At 39.1% G+C, this 20,853-nt stretch overlaps 4 non-coding genes across 4 annotated transcripts; all 4 read right to left on the bottom strand.

Annotated features, from left to right (window-relative positions):
- Positions 1-18,317: 18,317 nt before the first annotated feature.
- Positions 18,318-18,390, bottom strand: TRNAA-AGC (transfer RNA alanine (anticodon AGC)). Its single transcript has one exon. It is a non-coding gene; the product is annotated as a tRNA-Ala (tRNA).
- Positions 18,391-18,939: 549 nt separating this feature from the next.
- On the bottom strand, positions 18,940-19,011 carry TRNAP-UGG (transfer RNA proline (anticodon UGG)). Its single transcript has one exon. It is a non-coding gene; the product is annotated as a tRNA-Pro (tRNA).
- A 610-nt stretch (positions 19,012-19,621) lies between these two features.
- TRNAP-UGG (transfer RNA proline (anticodon UGG)) lies at positions 19,622-19,693 on the bottom strand. Its single transcript has one exon. It is a non-coding gene; the product is annotated as a tRNA-Pro (tRNA).
- Positions 19,694-19,791: 98 nt separating this feature from the next.
- On the bottom strand, positions 19,792-19,864 carry TRNAA-AGC (transfer RNA alanine (anticodon AGC)). Its single transcript has one exon. It is a non-coding gene; the product is annotated as a tRNA-Ala (tRNA).
- Between the last annotated feature and the right edge of the window lie 989 nt (positions 19,865-20,853).

Consider the following 20,853-nt stretch of genomic DNA (forward strand, 5'->3'; position numbering starts at 1 on the left):
ACAAATCTCCATTACAACATCTAACGAATTCAAAACTCTGAAAATCACTCATCTATAGCAAGTGAGTGGAAGCAACCCTGCATGCAACCATTCTTCACTTTTTCTGTCTATCTTTCTATTAGGCCTGTGGACATGCGTTAGCTTCGAAACTTCTAACCAAACTAGGAAAATTTTCAGATCACAAAAAAAAACTTGAAAAAAACTGTCAAAGGTAATTACAAGTAAAATAAATATTGATTATTTTACGCAAAAACGGGCAAGTAATATTAAACCTCTTGTATCGTATGCTAATGCTAATTGACTGGAACAAAAATAATATGCCTAAAAAATAAAATATTATTAAAATTATGAGCAAAATTTACTAGAAGATCATTATTTTATTGGTGAGAAGTTTCTAATAAGCCCTCCCAGTTCCTCTGTATACAGAACAAATCTGATACTATAATCAGAATTGCTCAGTCTGCATGAAGCAGCCGATTTCATCAAGGAAGTTCTATTAACAACCAAGAATTAATCGTTTGAGGCATACTGAAGCATTAAGAAGGTGATATGTGTCACTATAGGAAATTATCATCGTTTCAAATATAAAGAAAATAAACATAACCCTTTGCTTCAGTACCGTCAACCTCCATGTCCATGGGGAGGGCTTTTCAGGTTCTCCCGATTTTATTTTCGAACAATTTCGAGGTTTAACAAAAACTTTTAAAAGCTGTTGTTTGTTAGATACATGTCTTCTTGAAAAATGTAGTTTATAATTGTACACTGAGACGAAGATCCCAGTAAAATAATACATTCACTGAATTATGTTATGATTTTAGATGCACAAAAAAATCAAAAGAAAACCGACTCATCAGATAGCGGAAATGGATGTAATGTCGGCCTAAATGCCCCTAATTTGGGCCCATACTCAGCAATCGACTAAATTTTCAATAGCGACCAAAAATATCCATTAGTACCGTCCCAATGACGCGTTTATCTATATAAAATTGATAAATAGAAGATTTGTATCGATTGGCCCAATCTAAGACCTATAGGCCAACATTAGAGCTATTTCCCCAATTTGAATTATTTCAAGTTTGCGATTTTAATAGAATTAATTTTCATAAACTCACGATTTTTTAACCGTGAAGGAAACATTACGGAATATCATGTAAATTTATACCAAATCTAGCGTTAATTTGATGTGAGCTATAGGGTTAACTACCCCATTCCCGGCCTATTAAGCACAACCCATACTTAGTCTTTCTTAATTTAGCGGAGTTTAGCACCAAACGGAATGTTATTATTTCAGATGACTTCCAAATTTGTTTAGCTTTCCATATGTACCGTTAGTTGTGATAAGGGGCTCGAAATATTTGTTTATTGTTGAAAATGCAAAACTGTTTCTGGCGTGTCAACTTGGCCTACGGATTTTCTTGGGCCTATTAGCCATTGAAACGCCATTGGGATTCACTTTGGCCTATCGAACGGAAAGAAAAGTGAATTCACGTGCGTCTTTTATACACTTCAAGTGCGCCTTTTGTTTTCGAGATCTTATTTTGCGTTCTTCAACACTTCGTCTTGCAGCTATTGAATAGAAGCATCGTACAAAACGTATGCTTGACACGTTCACGCCGCAATCATAGATATATTTGATGTTTTCTGCTCGATAGGCCCAAAACGGGCGATTAGGCCGAAGTAGTGCTCTACCCTATCTCACAGAAATCTACATGAATGCTTCAAAATTCAAAGAACATGAATCAAAACCCTAGCTTCGGCAACACTGAAAAATCACATCACAGCTAGTCAGTTATGTTCTTTTTCTCGAAGGAATCGCCGGAGGGCTGCTGATACCGGGCGGGAAATTTGTTTCATGGGAAAAAATTAAATGAGTATGGCAAGCTCCCCAACCCCAGCTGATGAAACCGACTTTAAAACGGTAGCCAGTCATAAATGCCCTACACGAAGGAGGAGGCGTTCGTTCGAAAAGTGCCTACGTGCACGGATCACCACCTTGCGCATTGTACATGTAGGTAGGTAGGTTAGGTACAGCGCAAGGTGGTGGTCGCGCTCATCTGGCCCAACTGCGAGAGGAACCCGAGGATGATGGCACATGCAAAAGCTCCATGCAAGAAGCAACCAACGGCCATGTAACGGTGTCGGGAGCATGACCGCCGCTGGACGGACGAAACCGGGCAGCAGCACCCGAAATTAATTGCGTTCGAGCATGAATGTGTGAAAATGGGGCCACACCGGAGGGCGGAGGAGGACGACTCGCGGGCGGATGAGCTGATCGCAATGATGACGGGTTACCTCGAGAATGAAAATGCGGAACTTGTTTTAGACCAAAAAATCAGTAATCATTGAATTTTATTAGCTCAATGGAGTCGCTTTCACCGAGAGCGTTTCCAAATCTGATAACTCATAAATCACGTGAGCCTTCAGGAGAATTCTAGACGAGACACCTAAGGAAGAAAAAAACAGAGCGAAACCAGTGCACTGCATAATAAACAAACTTCCAATTTAATCCAATCTCTAAATAGAATAACAGAACATCGCAAAAAAAAAAACCAACTTTGCTTCCGAGGCTGCCCAACAAGGCTACTTAGATCCACAGTAGATGTCCGTCCAGTATCTACTTTTGAGTAGGTAGGCGAAAAACGGCCAACATAATCAAGATTTATGAATCTAAGCAAGCGGGGTCCGGCCAGGTCTGTGTCTCTCTCAGAGCGCGTAAAATCATTTGCTCTTCTGAATACCAACTAGAGCAGGTTCTTCTTCAATGGAAAAGCTACTGTGTGTCGGCTTTTTTGTTAGTTTGTTGTGTCTATGTAGCGAAGGTTTATTTAACCTAAAATAGTGGGTATGAGGAGTAGAAAAGTTTTATAAAAGAGAAATGAAAACGTTCGAAAAGAGGCACGTGATGGTGGTGGAGTGAAAAATTATGTTGTTTTTTTTTTGTGCTTACCACCTAGCTACGTTTCTCCGGGGAGGGAGTGGAGCTGGTTGGTATTGGTTTGCGAAAATGATATGATGAAATAGCTACTTGTGTGAACTGTGATGCAACATTGCTGTTAAAATAGTTGAGCTGAAATGCTGTTTAAAATTTTCTCTTTTTTAATCGTATACACTCATCCGGGAAACGTAAGATTCTATTACATGTGTATACAAAATATGCAGAATTTGTTGTGTTTCACTTTATGCATTGATTCTGTAATGTGGTTGTCCGAAAGCTTTTAAAATAATGTTGTAATTTTTTGCTGGCTGAATTTTAAAATTGTTTCCACAAATCATCTCGTGAAGGACTTATGTATAAATATTTATCTTGGAAAAAAAAAAATTGCATGTGCTACAGTCCATTGTAAGAACTGCCAATACATTTTCTGTAAGAAACTTGTACAGAGGATTTAAGGAATTCTCACTTACATTTGAACTGCTGTAAATGTAAAAGTAAACTTGATGTACAGTCAACTCTCCACAACTCGATGGCCAATAGCTCCATATCGAGCTATAGAACAATAGTAAAAAATAATTTCGAGCCTACTGTGATAGCGATTTCGTATGGGATTGTTCTTCTGTAACTCGATATTTCTTTAACTCGATGGTCCCTTGAATATCGAGTTACAGAGAGTTCACTGTATAAGCTTTATTGTGAGATATTGATAAAGTTGTGGTCTTCTGGAAAGTTATTCAGGCCTTTCGGATGGTAGACATAAAGTTTCGTAATTTTCTCACTACGCGGCGCTAGTTTGCATGTTTACTAGATGTATAAGCTGTATCTTGAAATCCAAACCATCTGTGTTTGCGAATTTTACTGTGGCGAACAAGGCTTATCGGATGCCTGACAACTAAGGGGGATAAGGCACTTTGCCCCCTAATTATTTTCAGATTCTCATGTAAACTGCTCGTAAAAGGTGATTTTGATTTTTGATACGCCGACAAGGTTATTTATTTTTTATACTTGTATATTCTGGAAAACGAGAGACGAATGGTTAAGGCCGGTGGGCAGATTAGTTGAGAATTCATTCCCTACGCGTCGCTAGTGTACAAGTGAATATTTGTTTTTACAAACAATGAACAATGAATTATCGGCTTCTTAAAGCTAACGCGATTGAGCCTTCGAAATAAATTAACTAGATAAAAAAAACTTGCTAAAAAAATTAAATTCAAATATTCGAACTATTCTAACTAACAATCGAACCAACCAACATTTAACATTATCAATTACACCATCTAATATAATTTCCAACACGATACAAACTTCAGAAACTCATTTTAACTTACCGAAGATTTTACAAAAATAGAGTAAAGTGATATTTTTGTTTGGTGATCGAAGGATGCATGAATTAACATTGTGAATTTTTCATTATTGGCAGTCGTAATGTCAAACAAATTACTCTCAATATGCATTGGCGTTACAAATGGGGGTGCCAAGGGAGCCAGCCCCCCCCAGACGCACCGGTATTTTGTCATCATTCAGCTTGTCAAGTTCGATGCTACTATTGAACAGCGTTTAATATAATTGAACCACAAACAAAGATTTTTTAAACACCTTTAAGTTGACTACTTTTCTTATGTTCTGGAATAGAAGAAGAAATTTTGAGAAATTATTGTATATCGATATTTAATCGATACCATAATAAGACGTCTTCAGGCTCTACAAATTGGCCATAAGCCCAGGGATTTTTCATCAACTTCTGGGAACTTCGTCAAACTTCTAAAAGTTTAGAAAAAATCGTATAAATTGAAGAAACTTAGTAGAAATTCTGGGAACTTCATAGACTTTTAAAAGTCAAATCTTAGAAACAAGGAACTTAGAAAAGTTCTTAAAAATTGCGTAGAGTTGGAAAATCTATTTAAGGTTTAGGAGCTTCGTAGAAGTTAAGAGAGCTTTATTTTATTTCAAGGAAGCTCAATAATGATCGAGAACATCTATATAATATAAGTTTTTTGAAGTCTCATGCACTTGGGATAGTTGTGGAAATTACGTACAAATTCAAGAAATTTTGTGGAAAATCAACGAGAAACGTAGAAGTGCAGCAACCTTTGTAGGTGTTTTACGAATTTCGTAGAGTTGAGGAGCTGCGTAAAACTTCATGTGTAGAAGATCTAAAAATAGTTTAATAAACTTCTAAGTTCTGTAACAAGTGTAAGTGTTGCGTCCAAGATTGGTGAGATTAATCGCGTGTAGTTTTCGTATATTTTGTTTTTTTTTTTAATCCAAAAAAAGGTTCAAATGTTTGTGAAAGGTAAAACGTCCCAGAATCCCCACGAACGCAGCCAGTAGGAGACATTTCCATATAAATTGTAGGACAATGCCACTAGCCACCGCCAGAGCACGCTGTGTGAAGTCATGAATGGACGGCCATAGGGGTAGCGTAATGGGGGCCATTGCGTGGAGAATTGGTGGCACGTACGACGGTTCAATGGTCACGGTTCGTGGTCATCGTCCACCAAGAGGCACAGTCATAAGCCTGGTGATCATTATAGACTACGGTCACATAGCGAAAGTCAAAGCTAAAAATTAATAGTTTGAAGGTGTCAACTAAAGCTAAAGTGCTAAAGTGAGCTAAGTTGGAAGTTTGAAGAAGTTATAGAGGAAGTTGCCACGTATCATTGGACCATCACCAAGAAAACCCCGAACCAAATCCAACCGTTGTCTAGTGAGATCAGGTCGACAACCGCCATTTCGAATTCTCCTTCGCGCCCACAGGACCTTGCGGTTTTACCGTAACATTTGCGTACTCAACGTATTTTTCCGGAGTCGACCACGCCAATCGCCGGTAGTGTGTCCGAATCGTAGTTCGAGAACCTGATCCCTCAGCTACAGTGTGCGCCACAAATCCAGGCAAGGCAACTTACCCTTGTGGTTCGTTGAAACCTCGAGTCCGTCAGCTTACTCGAGGGGCGTACGGGACAGGTAGAGGCGTCCACCCCTGGCCCAAGAAGGTGATGCGGTACCAGAGGAATGAGAGGAACGACGACGACGGCAGTGGCAGGTGAAGGGGTTCCGAAGACAAAAGAAGAGTAGTGCTAGCACAAGATAGGAGTAGACATCTAAGGAAGTGGGAGACCGTCCGTGAAGTGAGTGTCATCAAAGCGAATAAAGTGGGAGTTTGTCCTGAGTGAACTTTGAGTGTTTTCTTGGTTCGCGGAATTATCACGAGCGTGTGCCGACCCTGCGGCTTGGAGACGGGGGGTCTCATTAGTGCTGGAAGTAACACCGCACTGGCACGTTACAGATCTTCAGGGATCCTCGCTTCAGTTTAGGAAAACTACTTCAAAAAAAGCTCGATGAACTTCTTGGGGGGTTTTGAAAACTTCGTTAAACTTCAAGGAACTTTCCAGGTGTTTAAGAATATTTGTAGATGATAGTTTTCTTTCCAGAAGTGCAAAGATGTTCAGAGATCTTCGTAGAGATGGGAAAATCTGTAATTTGGAATAAATTCAAGGAACTTCGTAGAAGTTGGGCAAAATTTGTAAAACTTAAGGGAGTTTTGTAGATGTTCAGGAAACGTTGCATGATGCATTCAGACCTCCTTCCTAGACAGCAGGAAATATTCAAAAGATCTCCATATAGACGAGATATTAGTAAAGTTCTTTGGATATTTTTCCAAGACATCAGCTGGATCATGTTCTGAGGATCTACAACCAATTCAAATATTCTTTCAAGACTACAGTCAACTGGATAGGTTGTTCAGGAAGTATTCAACAGTTTACCAGCTAATTGAATCTGATGACATCTTGAAAGATGAATCTACATTTTATGAACATGTTTGTACATTCTGGAAGACCCGTGCCTTGGTGATTTAGCTATCAGTAATTCCATAGCAAAACGGTATGTGGCTATTAGAATTTCGTTAAAATTTGTAGTGTTGTTCCTTATCGCAAAACATTTGTTCACGCCCAAACGCGAACGACAGTCAGTGACCGTCGTAAGCCCCAACCATTTGTTAAATTTGTCTCAACCAACGATCGAGCAAGGCGAAAACCAGAAGATGAAGAAGAAGCAGCACGATAGTATAAAAGCAGCGAAGCTAGTGGCATTAGTATTAGTATGGTTTTAATTGTTAAACTGTATACAACTGGAAAATAAGGAAAATAAATAATTGAAGCTATCCTAGTTTTTTTACAACATCCTCTGATCCGGCATTGTGTTCAACTGAGGAGGAGCAGTACAGCGTTTTTGAATACAGTCCACCGCTGGTTGAGTGCTTGCTGTCGACGGGCTTGCGGAATCCCAACCGTCCTTATCAGGACAAGAAGAGTTTTTCGTTATCCCAAGCGCCTGAGCAGAACACTCATTTTACGAAGACTTCCTGTTTGAGCGGCACCCTTTCCCTTCCTGTCTTGTCAGGACACGATTAGTTTTGCCGCAAGAGAACTAGGAAGTCCCACCATTCCCATCATTGGAGTCTGGTACGGCTCCGACATTGGTCCTTCGAGCCGGATAAGAGCAACGTTGTGCGGAGAAACCTACGAGAAGCAGAGTTTCTGGAGGATGTTGGAAGAAAGCTAGTAGTGAGTAGTGAGAATTGATGAGATGAGTGAGATGTTTATCCACCAACGTGGTCAAATTAAAGGCAAAGTGACTAAAATAACAAACAACCTTGAAAAGGCTGAAGATGACCCATCGCAAATCAGTGCATCGTTACTCAAAGTGTATGGCAAAAAGTTAGAAATGCATTACACCGAATACACTGAAGCCCACCGTGAAGTGATTGCCACAACTCCACCGGCAAAAATGGAAGAGCAAGACGACAAGCTAGACGAATTCGACGTTCTGCACACGGAAGCGCTCGATCGCCTAGAGCGTCTGATGGAGTATTTTGCCAAGCCTGCTCCTGTGGTTGCCATTCCTAGTGGAGCAGCCCAAGTAGTCGTGCAGCATCATCCCCTCAAAGCACCGATACCTTCTTTCGATGGTCGTGTGGAGAATTGGCCCAAATTCAAAGCCATGTTTGAGGATTTGGTCGTGAAAAGTGGTGATTCCGATGCCGTCAAGCTGCATTATCTTGACAAATCTTTGGTGGGTGACGCAGCTGGTCTCATCAATGCCAAGATGATTCAAGACAACAATTTCCATCAAGTATGGAGACAGTTGAGAGAACAGTTTGAAAACAAGCGTGGCATAGTGGACACCCACGTCGATGGATTGATCCAGTTGAAACCGATGATGAAGAGCAACTTCAAGGATCTATTGGAGTTAACGAAATCATGTGAGCGTCACGTCGCAGGACTGGAGTACCAGGGTCTGGCAGTGGACGAACTATCCGGGGTCATCATTACGAAGCTATTAACCTCCCGTTTGGACGATCACACCCTACAGCTGTGGGAACGTAAGCAAAAACATGGTGAGTTACCCAAGTACGAGGATACGTTGGTGTTCTTAAAAGGTGAGTGCCAAATTCTTGAGCGTTTCCAACATTCTCGTCATCCTGTTGTGGCGAAAGAGCCTCAGTCCAAACATTCCAATGCAAAACCTGTGTATCAGAAGGCACACACTGTCACGTCCTCTAATTCTTCGAGTCAATGTAAATTTTGTGGTGAAAACCACCGCCATTTTGAGTGTCCCATTTTTACCAAATTGCCTATCGCAGAGCGCATAAACAAGGTGAAGCAATTGAGAATTTGTTTCCACTGCCTCGGACTTGGCCACTGTGCCAAGGATTGTTCTTCCAAGCGTAATTGTTCGAAATGTCACAAGCGACATCACACCCTCCTGCACGAAGAATCCTTCACGAAAACCCTTGAGACCGAAACCCTCCCTGAGAAGGACTCTTCCAAGGACGCTGCTGAAGTCAACACAGTTCCCAAAATCGTTCCATCAACAAGTGCCAACACATCCTGTTCCTGCAACCATTCTCAAACCGCGAAGACCGTGATGCTATCGTGAATCTTGAGAGTGCTGATGGTCAGTTAGTTTCTTGCCGGGCAATGATGGATAGTGGCTCCAAAGTATGTTTTTTGTCCGAGACGATCGCCAACCGTTTGAAGATTTCCCGTGAGCCAGTGAACGTGCCAGTTACCGGAATAGGCGGAGCAAAGATCTACGCAAGAGAGAAACTGACAGTGACGATCCAGTCCAGGTGTTCCAATTTCTCCACTGATATGGAATGCCTTGTGGTACCAAGGGTGACCGCGACCGGTACCATCCCTTCCGCTAAAATAGATGTTTCATCGTGGCCAATTCCTGCCGGAATTCAATTGGCAGATCCTACATTCCACGTGCCTGATAAAATCGACATGCTAATCGGCGCTTCAAAGTTTTTCACGTTGCTGAAGTCTGGTCAGATTCACCTAGCCGATGGTCTTTCTGAGCTCCATGAAACTCATCTCGGTTGGGTCTTCGCTGGAGAAATCAACAACGATGCTGCTGATACCGTAGTGGCCCACCCTGTTTCGCTTGATTCCCTAAGTGAGACGATAAGTCGGTTAGAACTGGGAAGTTGAGGATATTTCACATTCAGTGAAGGAGGAAACAGAGTTAAATAGGGTATGTGCGAGGAGATTTTCCGTTAAACACATCGTCGGACGTCAACTGGACGTTACATGGTTTCACTCCCCTTCCGAGAAGATATTGAATTGCTTGAGGTCAACCGATCCGTTGCACTTCGTCGTTTCCTAATGCTCGAGAGACGGTTCAAGAAGGATCCCACCCTGAAGAAACTGTACTCTGAGTTTATTGCTGAGTACGAAGCATTGGGTCATTGCCATGAAGTCGATGAAGCAAACGATGTTCCTTCTCAAGGTCGTTATTATTTACCACACCACGCAGTGTTACGGCCAACCAGTTCGACGACGAAGCTAAGAGTGGTGTTCGACGCTTCGGCCAAGCCTAGTCCGTCAGCCAAGTCTCTAAACGAGGTACTTCAAGTCGGAGGCGTTGTTCAGAGTGATTTGTTAAGCATTCTTCTTTGTTTTCGCATACCCGTCGTAGTATTCACCGCTGATATAGCAAAAATGTATCGGCAGATATTGATTGCTTTGGGCCATACTCAATTCCAACGGATGTCTTTTTTTTTCTTCTTCATTAGGGTGACCATTTCCATGTTAGAGTGGTCCAAGAAAATGTTTTTTTTTTTACATTTTTTGTCAATTTTTTTTTTGAATTATTCGATTTCAAAGTTGAAAATATCAAATGAAAGCTAATGAAAAATACTTTTTAAAAAACATATAGTGATATTAGAAAACTACGATTTTGTAGTGAAAAATATTGATGGTATATGTTTTTATCGTTTCATCTATACAGAGACAGTAATTCCAGGATCTTGCAATTTTATCTTAGTCTTAGAATTATGACAATTGATCGAATTTCGTTGACTTTATTTTAAATTTGCATTTGAAAAATCTATGCCCTCCCCTTGGCTAGTTTTTGCACCTTGCTGTTGGTGGGCGGGCTTAATGTCATGCTTTATAGTGGAGTGATGGAGACGGTAGGTTTATGGCCGGTGTTGCTGGCTCATGCCGCGATAGAATGGCGCCATGGGGAGGCAATGAGGATTACTAAGCTTCCCCTCTCTGATAAACCACTGCATGAGAGGACCAAAGATCTAGTCTAGCAGTAAAAAAGCGTAGTACGCTTACGTATAGGCACTGACGTTGGGTGTGATACTGGCGGGTTTTGCCGCAAATCACTCTTATTTTATTTATTTTTACCACTAGCGTGCACAGGAATCTTGTGAAGGAGGGGCAATTTTTTTTTCTATGGTGCATTTAACCTGGGGATGGAGAGTACTCCAAAGTGCGTGGGAGATGGTGATGTCCAGCCACCACTGATACCCTACTGTTCAATTTAGCTAATTTTATTTATTTTTTTACTCCGGCTTCTTCAATGGAAACTGCTTTCAGACAGCCAATGGAATTGGAAATTTAATCCCATCGACAATGTCGATGATGATCAGTTCGTCAAATGGTTACAATAGTAGGGCTTTAACCGAAATAATACATTTGCTGCAATGTTGTTGCCTTGGTGGTTGGATTCAGCTGAAGTCACTTCAGATGGTGGTGATAGCACCGACAAACCGACATGAATGACCAATAAGAATCGCATTCTCCTTTCGCATGCACACTGCGTCGACAAGTACAAGGTTCAAACAGTTCAAATAGCAGTGAACAAACAGTATATTGCTCTTGATCAATCCAATCTTGATCGGTGTTGAGTACTTGGCACGGATGAAGTCTGAAAGTAGTAGACGAAATACGCGTATTTGTCAAAAGAAAATAAACCAACACATTCAAAGCTCTTCATAAAAGTATATTGCTGTTTTCGTCCTTGCACTTGGCTTGTACTGCAGCAGTGCTGCCAGCCATTGGGCTGGCACCGTCAAAATATACTGCCAACACCTGCTCCCAAGAAATCTGCATCGCTGTCAGGACCTCAGTAATAGCATTGAAGATGGTCGTCGCGTCTGTTTTCACACCCGTCTCACACCCACGAATGTTTCCGTCGGTCGATCATTATCAATATAAGGGAAATGTCTCTAATGTTGGCCTATGGATTTAAGATTGGGCCCATCGCTAAAAATCTGCTATTTATCAATTTTATCTAGATGAACGCGTTATTGGGACGTTACTAATGGATATTTTTGGTTGCTATTGAAAATTTAGTCGATTGCTGAATTAATGTATGGGCCCCAATTTCAGGACAGGCCGACATTACCTGCATTTCCCCTACCTGATGACAATCGCCAACTGCTCGTGATGCCCACAATCGCTCGTCTCATCTGCAATGATTACCACTGGTTTTCCTCGCAAGGATTTCGCAATTTTTGGCACCTTCCACCAAGTGTTTTTCCAGCACAGGATCGTAGTTAGCCACCAACTGGGTGGCACACTTTCCGCTCCTTCCGAATGTTCACGAAGTGGTTGGGCACCTTTGCAAAGTATGCCCATAATATCGATGAAAAGTTCCATTATATAGCGGTTTTGTAGCCGCTTTGCCTTACTAGCAGCAATCATACCTCTTTTTTTGGTGGTTCAGTTCTCCGTCGATACCCTTCCTGATTTTCAAATTCTTCCACGCGTCCGTACTACTCACATGGGTATCACTGCGATTGTGTTTGCCCAGCATCTCGGTCGCTTTCTTCCAATTTCTGAACCCTGTAGGAATCGTTGTAATAATGTTTTGCGGTATGCTCTTCTTTACAGGTTAAAAATATAAACCAAAGAAAATATATTCTTCAAGGTACTGGTATCATCTTTTATGCAGTTTCGTTTCTGAAATTTTGTGCAGTACGTTTTTGTATATTTTGAAGGTATCGTTACAGTTTATTATTGACTATTTCAAGGTTTTGTAAGCCCTTATATGCTGTAGTTATACTTAACTATTACCGTTGCAAGTACGTTGAATTTGGTCATTTTCTGCAAAAATTGTAGTTCTATTTTTTTTCAAATTTTGACCTAAATACCATCATCATAGATCATTAAAGAGGTTTAACAAATATGTAACGACTGGAACAAACGCGCACAAAACTATTTTGACAATTGAGTACATGATTGTTAACGGAATGACGACTTGTGCGAAGGATTGAGCATGTCAACCCTGTCTCAAAGTACCGCCAGTCGGAGTGACAGAAAATAATGCCGAACATTCAACATGTTTTAAAGATGGTATAAAAGACAAACCCGAATTTATTGCAACGCACTTAAACAGCTGTAACTTTTTAACCACGGTAACAAATGACTTTAAACTTTCAGAGAAGATTCTTAGACGAATTTTTAGTAACTAACAAACTAATACCCACTTTTCAATTAGGGAATCCAAAAGCTGTCTTTAGACTTTGTACAGTTGCGAAAAAGTCCATCTTCAGAATTGCTTGAAGTTCTTTCGAAATTTTTAGAACTCTATGAGCTTTTTTTAAATTCTTCTCAGAAGTCCTCTGGAATTATTTTTAGAACTCTTCTTGACTTTTAGTCAGAACACATTGGAACTAAAATTCCCTTGGAGTTTCAGAAGAATTTCCTCAGTATTATCCAGAGATTATTCTCGGAATTAGCTAGAAATTATCGGTACTCTCTTGAAATTTTCCTCAAAATCCTTTAGAATTTCACTCAAAATTTAATTTTCTCGGTATTCTTTTCGGAATTATGTTGGAAATATCTGCAGGATTCACTAGAAATTATTTGCAGAATAATTCAGAATTCAATATCCTTGAGGTATTCAGAATTCAATATCCTTGAGGTTCTTCGCGGATTTTTGTAGAACTCTCCTAAGAGCTCTGTTGATATTCTTCTCAGAAGTCCACTGGAATTATGCTTAGAACTCTTCATGATTTTTTCTCAGAACACCTTGGAACTCAAATTCCTTTAGAGTTTCAGATTTTTTCCCGGAATGAGCTAGAAATTATCCTCGCTAAATTAGCTTGAAATTTTGTTTAAAATCCCTTTGGAATTTCACTCAACATTTGATTTTCTCGGTATTCTTTTCGAAATTATGTTGGAACTATCTGCAGGATGCACTAGAAATTATCCGTAGAATTTTCTTGGAATTCTCCCCAGAAATATTTGGGAACTATCCTAAGAATTCAATATATTTGAGGTTTTTCTCGGAATATTTTAGAACTTTTTTTCCCAGAACACTTTGAAACTGAAATTCCCCTAAAATTTCAGAAAATTTCCTCTGTATTCTCTATAAATTCTTCTTGGAACTATCTGCAGGATTCACAAGAAATTATTCGCAGAATTTACATGAAATCATCCCCAGAATTTTTTTCTTTTGGAACTGTCCTCAGAATTCAATACTCTTTAGGTTCTTCTCGGAAATCAAGTTTAATTCACCAAAACGTTGTAGTTTTTCTACCAGAAATGTTCAATAAACTATCTTGCCCCTCCATTCACCAGAATTGTGCAATTTTTAGATCAAGAATTTTCAATTCAGCTTACCCCTCCATGCAGCAGAATGTTGCAAATCATACATCAGAAATTTTCAATACTAAATTTTACAGCAGAAAATTCAAATTTACCAGAACGATGCAAATTTCCCACCGTTAATGTTCAATAAAAATTGCTTCTCCAATCTTCTGATTGGTGCCGATTTCCTTTTTCCATTTTCCACCAGATATTTTCAAATAAAGCTTGCCCCTATTTTCATATTTTTCATCATAAATTTTCAGTAAAGCAGCTTCTCTCCAATCATCAGGGTGGTGCAAATTTGACACCAGAAATTATTATTAAAATTTGTTTCTCTATGCAGCAAATTTAAGACCAAAAATTTTCCGTACAGCTTGCCCATCCGTTCACAAGAACGGTGCAGATTTTCCACCAGAAATTTTAAATTAAGTTTAATTTAAAAAAAAAGCTTGTGCCTTCATTCCCCAGACTAGTGCAAGTTTTCTACCAGAAATTTTCTATTCATTTCATTTATCAGAGCGATGCAAATTTCGCACCAGCAATTTACAATAGAACATGCTCCTACATTCACCAGAACGGTGCCCCAAAAATTGTCAGTGAAGTTTGTTTCACCATGCACCTTTGTGGTGCAATTTTCAGGCTTTGCCTCTTCATGCAGAATGGTGCAAATTTTCCACCATAAATTTTCAATGAAACTTGCATTCATCAGAACGATGCAAATTATGCACCAGAAAAAAATAATAAACCTTGCTTTTACATTCACCACAGTGTTGCGAACTTTCCACCAGAAATTTTCAGTTAAATGTGCACCTCCAAATTTTTAGCGTGATTCAATTTTAGAACCAGAGTTATTCATTTTGATTAGTCCCTTCATGCACCACCTTGATGATATTTTTACACCAGAAATATTCAATAAAAACCTTTTTCTTCGATTTACCACCACGAAGGTTAATTTTTTTTAACCTTAAATTTACCCTTTTCTTTTAACCCTCCATGATCAAGCTTGAAAAAAAAAAATTACACCAGAAATTTTTTGTTTTCACCAATGTGGTGCAAATATTTGACCAAAAAATTTCATTGTAGTTTGTCCCTTCATGCACCTTTGTGGTGCAATTTTCAGGCACCATCTCAAAAGAATTGACACAATAAAAGGGTTTTAATTTTACCTTCAAATCAAGTTATCAAGAAATCTAGATATTTTTTATCATAACTTTGTAAATGTGGAAATAAAAATCTTATTTATAAAAGGTGGGGCAATTGCCCCATCTTGCCCCACCCTGGGCACGCCAGTGATTTTTACGCAGGTAGATTTATTTGGGTTTGCAAGGGAATTATACTACTGAAATGTTTCAGAAAATGCCCAACGGTGCTCCTTCTATTTGCGTGACAAGCTTTCTTTGTTGTTTTCATTGAAGTATTACTCAGGAAACAATGTTAAACATCATTTTTGTACATGGTATTGTAACTAGTCTTATATGTGCTTCATTTTGATTTGGGAAAAGTGTTTGAACTATGGCTCGGGATTTCCACTGTGGCGTGCTTCTATTGTGACATACTCACTCATACGTATTTTTGTGATGCGACATAGTGGAAGCGTGTGAGCATAGTTGGAGCATATACCCTATATAATTTAAAAATCAGCTAGGAAACTAACTTCAATATGAAGCATTTTAGTCACATGAAGTCGCCTGGGTCGAACTAAGCTATAATAAATAGGTATAGGCCAAAATCAAAAGTACTTGAAACACGTTTAATTTTAGATTACAAGCACAAGTGCAGGTACTTAATAAAGGTCGGGTTATGACAGGCATGGAAAATCATTTGCATTCATTTCGTGCATTCATTTACATTCATTTGCCTCTAACTTTTTTTTCAACAGCATTCCGCAAAATGATGTGTACAGCTTTTGTAGGTTTTGTTATTAGCTACAACTTTTGTAAACAAGTCAAATCCGTATCTCTTATGCATCACAACCTAGAGCGGGCAGAACTTGTTACTGTTTTTCAGTGAATGTAAAATACATTTACTGAAAAACAGTAGTGGCTTCTGTTTGCTCTGCTTCGTCATGCATAAGAGATACGGATTTGACTTGTTAACAAAAGTTGTAACTAATAACAAAACCTACAAAAGCTCCATAAATCATTTTGCGGAATGCTGTTGAAGAAAAAAGTTAGAGGCAAATGAATGTAAATGAATGCACGAAATGAATGCAAATGATTTTCCATGCCTGGGTTATGATTGATCAGGTGAATTAGAGCTTTTAATAATTTATTAAATTAGACTAATTAGATATCATAATCATCAATTGAACTTAAATAAGAAACTTCAGAAAGTCTCTATTCACATTAAGTAGATTAACAAAAGAATTAGGATGCGGGGGTCCGCTTAGGGAGGCAACTAACCTTTAAAGTTGTAGAATAAATCTTCTTATTTAGTCTTGAACTTTAATAAGAAAACGCAAGCAGACCAATAGCATTTAGCAGATTAACAAGGAGAGGAATAGCTTAGGAAATAATTAAAAGTAGAGGTATGTGACAATTAATAACTTTTAAACTTATATATTCCCCTGAGTTTGTTGTACTCGATTACTATATTATTCTCTCAATACGTGAAATCTCTTATATATGCGGTTAAAGCATTTGAGTTAACTTATTTTTTAGTGTTCAAGTACTTACATTTATAAAAAGCAGTCAATGTTAATCTATGAACTAAACCCTACGTAAAATCGATCTTTCCTTATGTGGTATTGATGCATGTTTAACTTTTCGCGGCTGTCGGAATCAACGCGCCTACGTCTACGGAGCTTACGCAGAAGTGATACGCAATTCGGTAGAGCTTTCCAAACGCTTTTGAGCTTCTGTAGTATAGAATTTGTTCGGTACGGTCGCGAAATCTTGAAAGGATTGATACGTGCGGTAAAATAACTAAATTGAAACAAAGCTCAACAGTAAAATAAGTAGAATATTTAGGGAGGGAACCAAAATGAATCAAGTTGCCAAAATAGGCAATCAAATTTATTTTGGTGGCACTCTTTAAATGATAATAAGCCTTTTTTCTCGCTTCGGTGGTCTCGCACGACTTTCGGAATTCACGCGGTTTTCGTAACTTACATAATTTAGATATTTCGTTCGAAACGGATTTACTTATTCAATCTATAACTATCTTGAAACAATATATACGGAATCCAGTATTCAAACGGCCTACATAGGCTAGTCCTTCTGCTGTATTGTCAAAGATAGAAGCGAAATTTATTCAAATGGGTCAAGTCTTGAAAACTAAGCTGTCACGCAGCTCCAGCTTGATACCCAATAGAAAAAAAAAACAAAGTTTTAATAAGTAGGAAATCCAAAATATGTACGTAGGACCGAAATCATAGGTTACTTCTAATATATTTTAAATCAATATCTAGAAAAAAATCACGAGAATGTCACTTACACAGCTGAATGAAGTCTACGTCAACCCTGCGGTCGTGTCTTGTACACAACCCCACCAATTTTTTTTTATTTCAAATTTCTCATTAAAGTCATTTCCTAGAGACTTTTAAAGCTCTTTAAGGCGAATGTCTTATAGCCGAAGTTGTTGTCTGTATCTCTTCTAATAAAAAAGATATACCCAATTATAGTAAAAAATATGAATGCATAGAAATTGATTTTAAAAGAGATTAAAAAATTAACATACCTCTAATTTTTTTATATTATTGAGAATAACATACGTCCTTTCAAATGTCGTAAAAAATACTTTTATTTTCTTTGCGCCAACCGGAGATATTATTTTTTGAAAAGGGCATATTTTTAGTAGAAAAACGTCAATAACTCTTGATCGGCGAAAGATATCGACAAGCTCGGTGCAAAAAAAATTGGCGCCTTCTAAAAATCTAAAAATTAGTTCAAAGACACCTTTGCTGAGAAATTTTAAATAAGAAAGCTAGAGTAAAACAACTGTTTTTTTAGAGACACCCTAACTCAATTCCAGAAAATAGCTCTAATTCGGTCAATTTAAAAGATACAAAAAGTTCTTTGTGACAAAGTTGCTTGAAATTAGCTCAGCTTAGCTTTGCAAAAAAATGTATACCTTAATTTCTTCAAACAAAAAAGTTAGATTGTTGATTGCAATGATAATAAGAACCACCCTAGAATTCATTGTCATAAAAATAAGGGCCTAACTATAAGAAACAACTTAGTAGAAGAGACTTTTAGTCTAAAGTTTCAGTTTCAGGCTCAGAACATATCCTTCAACCTAAATCTGCATTCTGGACCACTGTGCAATGTCATATTATTGGTCACAGAAAAAAAATTACCCAAAAAAACAAGTTGCCTTTACGCAATTTGATTGAATTACATCTTTGCGAGTTTTATTTAACTGTAGTTTAACAAAATAAAAAATGCAACAGGAACCCCACCCCTCTCTAGGCCAATGTCAATATGTAAATTACAGATTTCAGCATAAAATTTACACAAATTTATATCAAAATAAGCCAAAAAGATAATTGGAGATGCGGGGCATCGATCCCCGTACCTCTCACATGCTAAGCGAGCGCTCTACCATCTGAGCTACATCCCCTGATGTTTGGTGGCAGACAAATGCCTTACTAAAGCGAAGTCACGAAACACAGCTACCACAGCAACATGGAACCGTCCGAAAATCCTATTCAATTAAATATATACACACTAAATAGGTATGAGTAGGGTTTGGGTTTACACATACCTTCACTGAGAAAAACCGGTATCACTCGCAGCCGTCGCTGCGATCCATGAATAAATAAAACCAATTTGTTTCGTCTCAATCACCCTGCGCGGCTCCTCGGTCTATCATTCACCACCAACTGCACCGCCATATCCGATAGCCAAAGCCAACGAGAGCCAGTCAGAGTAGTGTGCGCTTGGAGAGACTGGCAGTGAAGCATGAAACAAGCTAAAATATTATGCCTTGCATGGCTTTTATTAATTCTCCCCCTTCTCCCTATTTCCGAATGTGATAGTTTGTTGGTTAGGTACAGACTTAACCTACTCTGTTGTTGGTGGATTTTTTTGCAAATGATGTTTTTCTGTATTTTCGTCGATACAATTGAAAACTGTAATTATAGTATTAAGAAGAGGGCAAAAAAGTTTCGGGCTCAACCGGGATTTGAACCCGGGACCTCTCGCACCCAAAGCGAGAATCATACCCCTAGACCATTGAGCCTCTTGCATACCGGCTTGCTAAAAGTTGACCAATTAGAAAAGAAGTATCAAAGCAATTGAATTATTCACATAGCATTGAAATTTAATTTGCTGATTATTGAATCCTTCTATCATGACATTCCCTTATCTGCACTGATTAATGTCAGCACTGCACACGACACCGAATGTTCTTTTTTATTGGCTTCGCTACCTACGATTTTGCAAGTATTGGCGTTGAGTCGGGAAACACTTTTTACTCGTGCAGTATTTCTCATTGATGTATGTGTGAAAAAATAAGTAAAAAATCTTCCCTCCTTCACGTAAAATCACCAACAGAAAACAGCACTCTCGTCAACGCCAATGGGAGAGCGGTAGACGCACTCACTGTAAACGACATATGCGCATGCTTCAGTTTTATTCATGCAAACAGCTGATACCCTGAACCGAGGCGATTTCAACTGATAGAAGGTGCTCTCAACCGGCAGCGGAGATAGCAAAACCATGTTGAATCAACTTTTAAAGGGAAAAGAATGACGGATAAATACATTTTGGCTGATTGCATTTCAGAACACCTCGAGCAATCGCTTTGACACTAATCGCGTCGTAAGTGTAGAGTGACAAAAAAACTATTCGGGCTCAACCGGGATTTGAACCCGGGACCTCTCGCACCCAAAGCGAGAATCATACCCCTAGACCATTGAGCCGCTTGATTTGTGGGGTCCTAAAATACAGTCACTTCCACAGATGTTTAACAAATTCACACAAAAGAGAAACCTAGGTTTTTGAGTAAAAAGGATACCATTGGAGATGCGGGGCATCGATCCCCGTACCTCTCACATGCTAAGCGAGCGCTCTACCATCTGAGCTACATCCCCTTGATGAATGGGCGATCGATTTAAGCCTTCGAAAATCCTGCATCGATCCCGATTCCAACCGAAACGGTAATACCTCAGCATGTCAATTCCGGCATAACAACTTCGGCTCAACAGTAATTAATGAGGTTCAATTTTTAATTGGATTTGCCCCGGATTTCGGCATTGGTATGCCGCGATGAAATCGTAATTATTTCGCACCATTTGCGAGTGCAAACTCGATAAACGTAAGCAGGTACCTTACCTTCTAATGGATTCCAACAATGGCATCACCCGGAGCTACAAGTGATAGGTGATAGATAATAGGGGTGGTGGCCTTTCTCAGAACTTGCCGTTTGAGGTGAGGGTACTGATAGCAGCAGTAATTAAAGCATATATTCAGTGGGTAAAATGGTTTTGCCCTCCCGCCTCGTCAAGGATGGCTCTACTGGATGTGTGTGTCCATGAAAGAGCGAGCAAGAAAAGAAGAGAACGTTCAGTCTTTTTCCGTATTTTTTCTCTCCCTGGAGGTGGATGAGGAAGAAGATTGAAGCGATGAAAATCAATAATTCCGACACCCCCTGCCTATCACTAGCCCTAGGTTGACTGCGTGCAATGTCGTCGTGTACGACAGCACTTTCCCTTCTGACAACTGATGCTTAATACTTGCAGTCAGAGCATCAGTTTTTAGATAAATAGGGTCAGTGGCGCCGAATTCAACCGAGCAGTCCAGCACTGTGGGGGCTCAGTGTTGCGACATTTTTTAAAACCTAAATCTCATGATTGAGATTATTCACACAGGAGTGTTGCATTAGAAATTTTAACTGCGCGATAATCGTCAATGCGATTTTCGATTCATTGCTCTATAGGTTGGCGCTAGAGACTGAATGTTTTTGGAATGATGTTTTACTACTGTGAGCGTGAATGCAGGAAAATGCTTGACAATCATGAATTTTGTATTGCAGAAATGTGCATGCAGATAATCCCATCAATGCACAATGATTTAAAAGCGC

This window comes from Ochlerotatus camptorhynchus, unplaced genomic scaffold (genome assembly GCF_037179485.1).
Source record: "Ochlerotatus camptorhynchus isolate MF236.1 unplaced genomic scaffold, CSIRO-AGI_Acam_v1.1 ptg000232l, whole genome shotgun sequence".
Classification (NCBI taxonomy): domain Eukaryota; kingdom Metazoa; phylum Arthropoda; class Insecta; order Diptera; family Culicidae; genus Ochlerotatus; species Ochlerotatus camptorhynchus.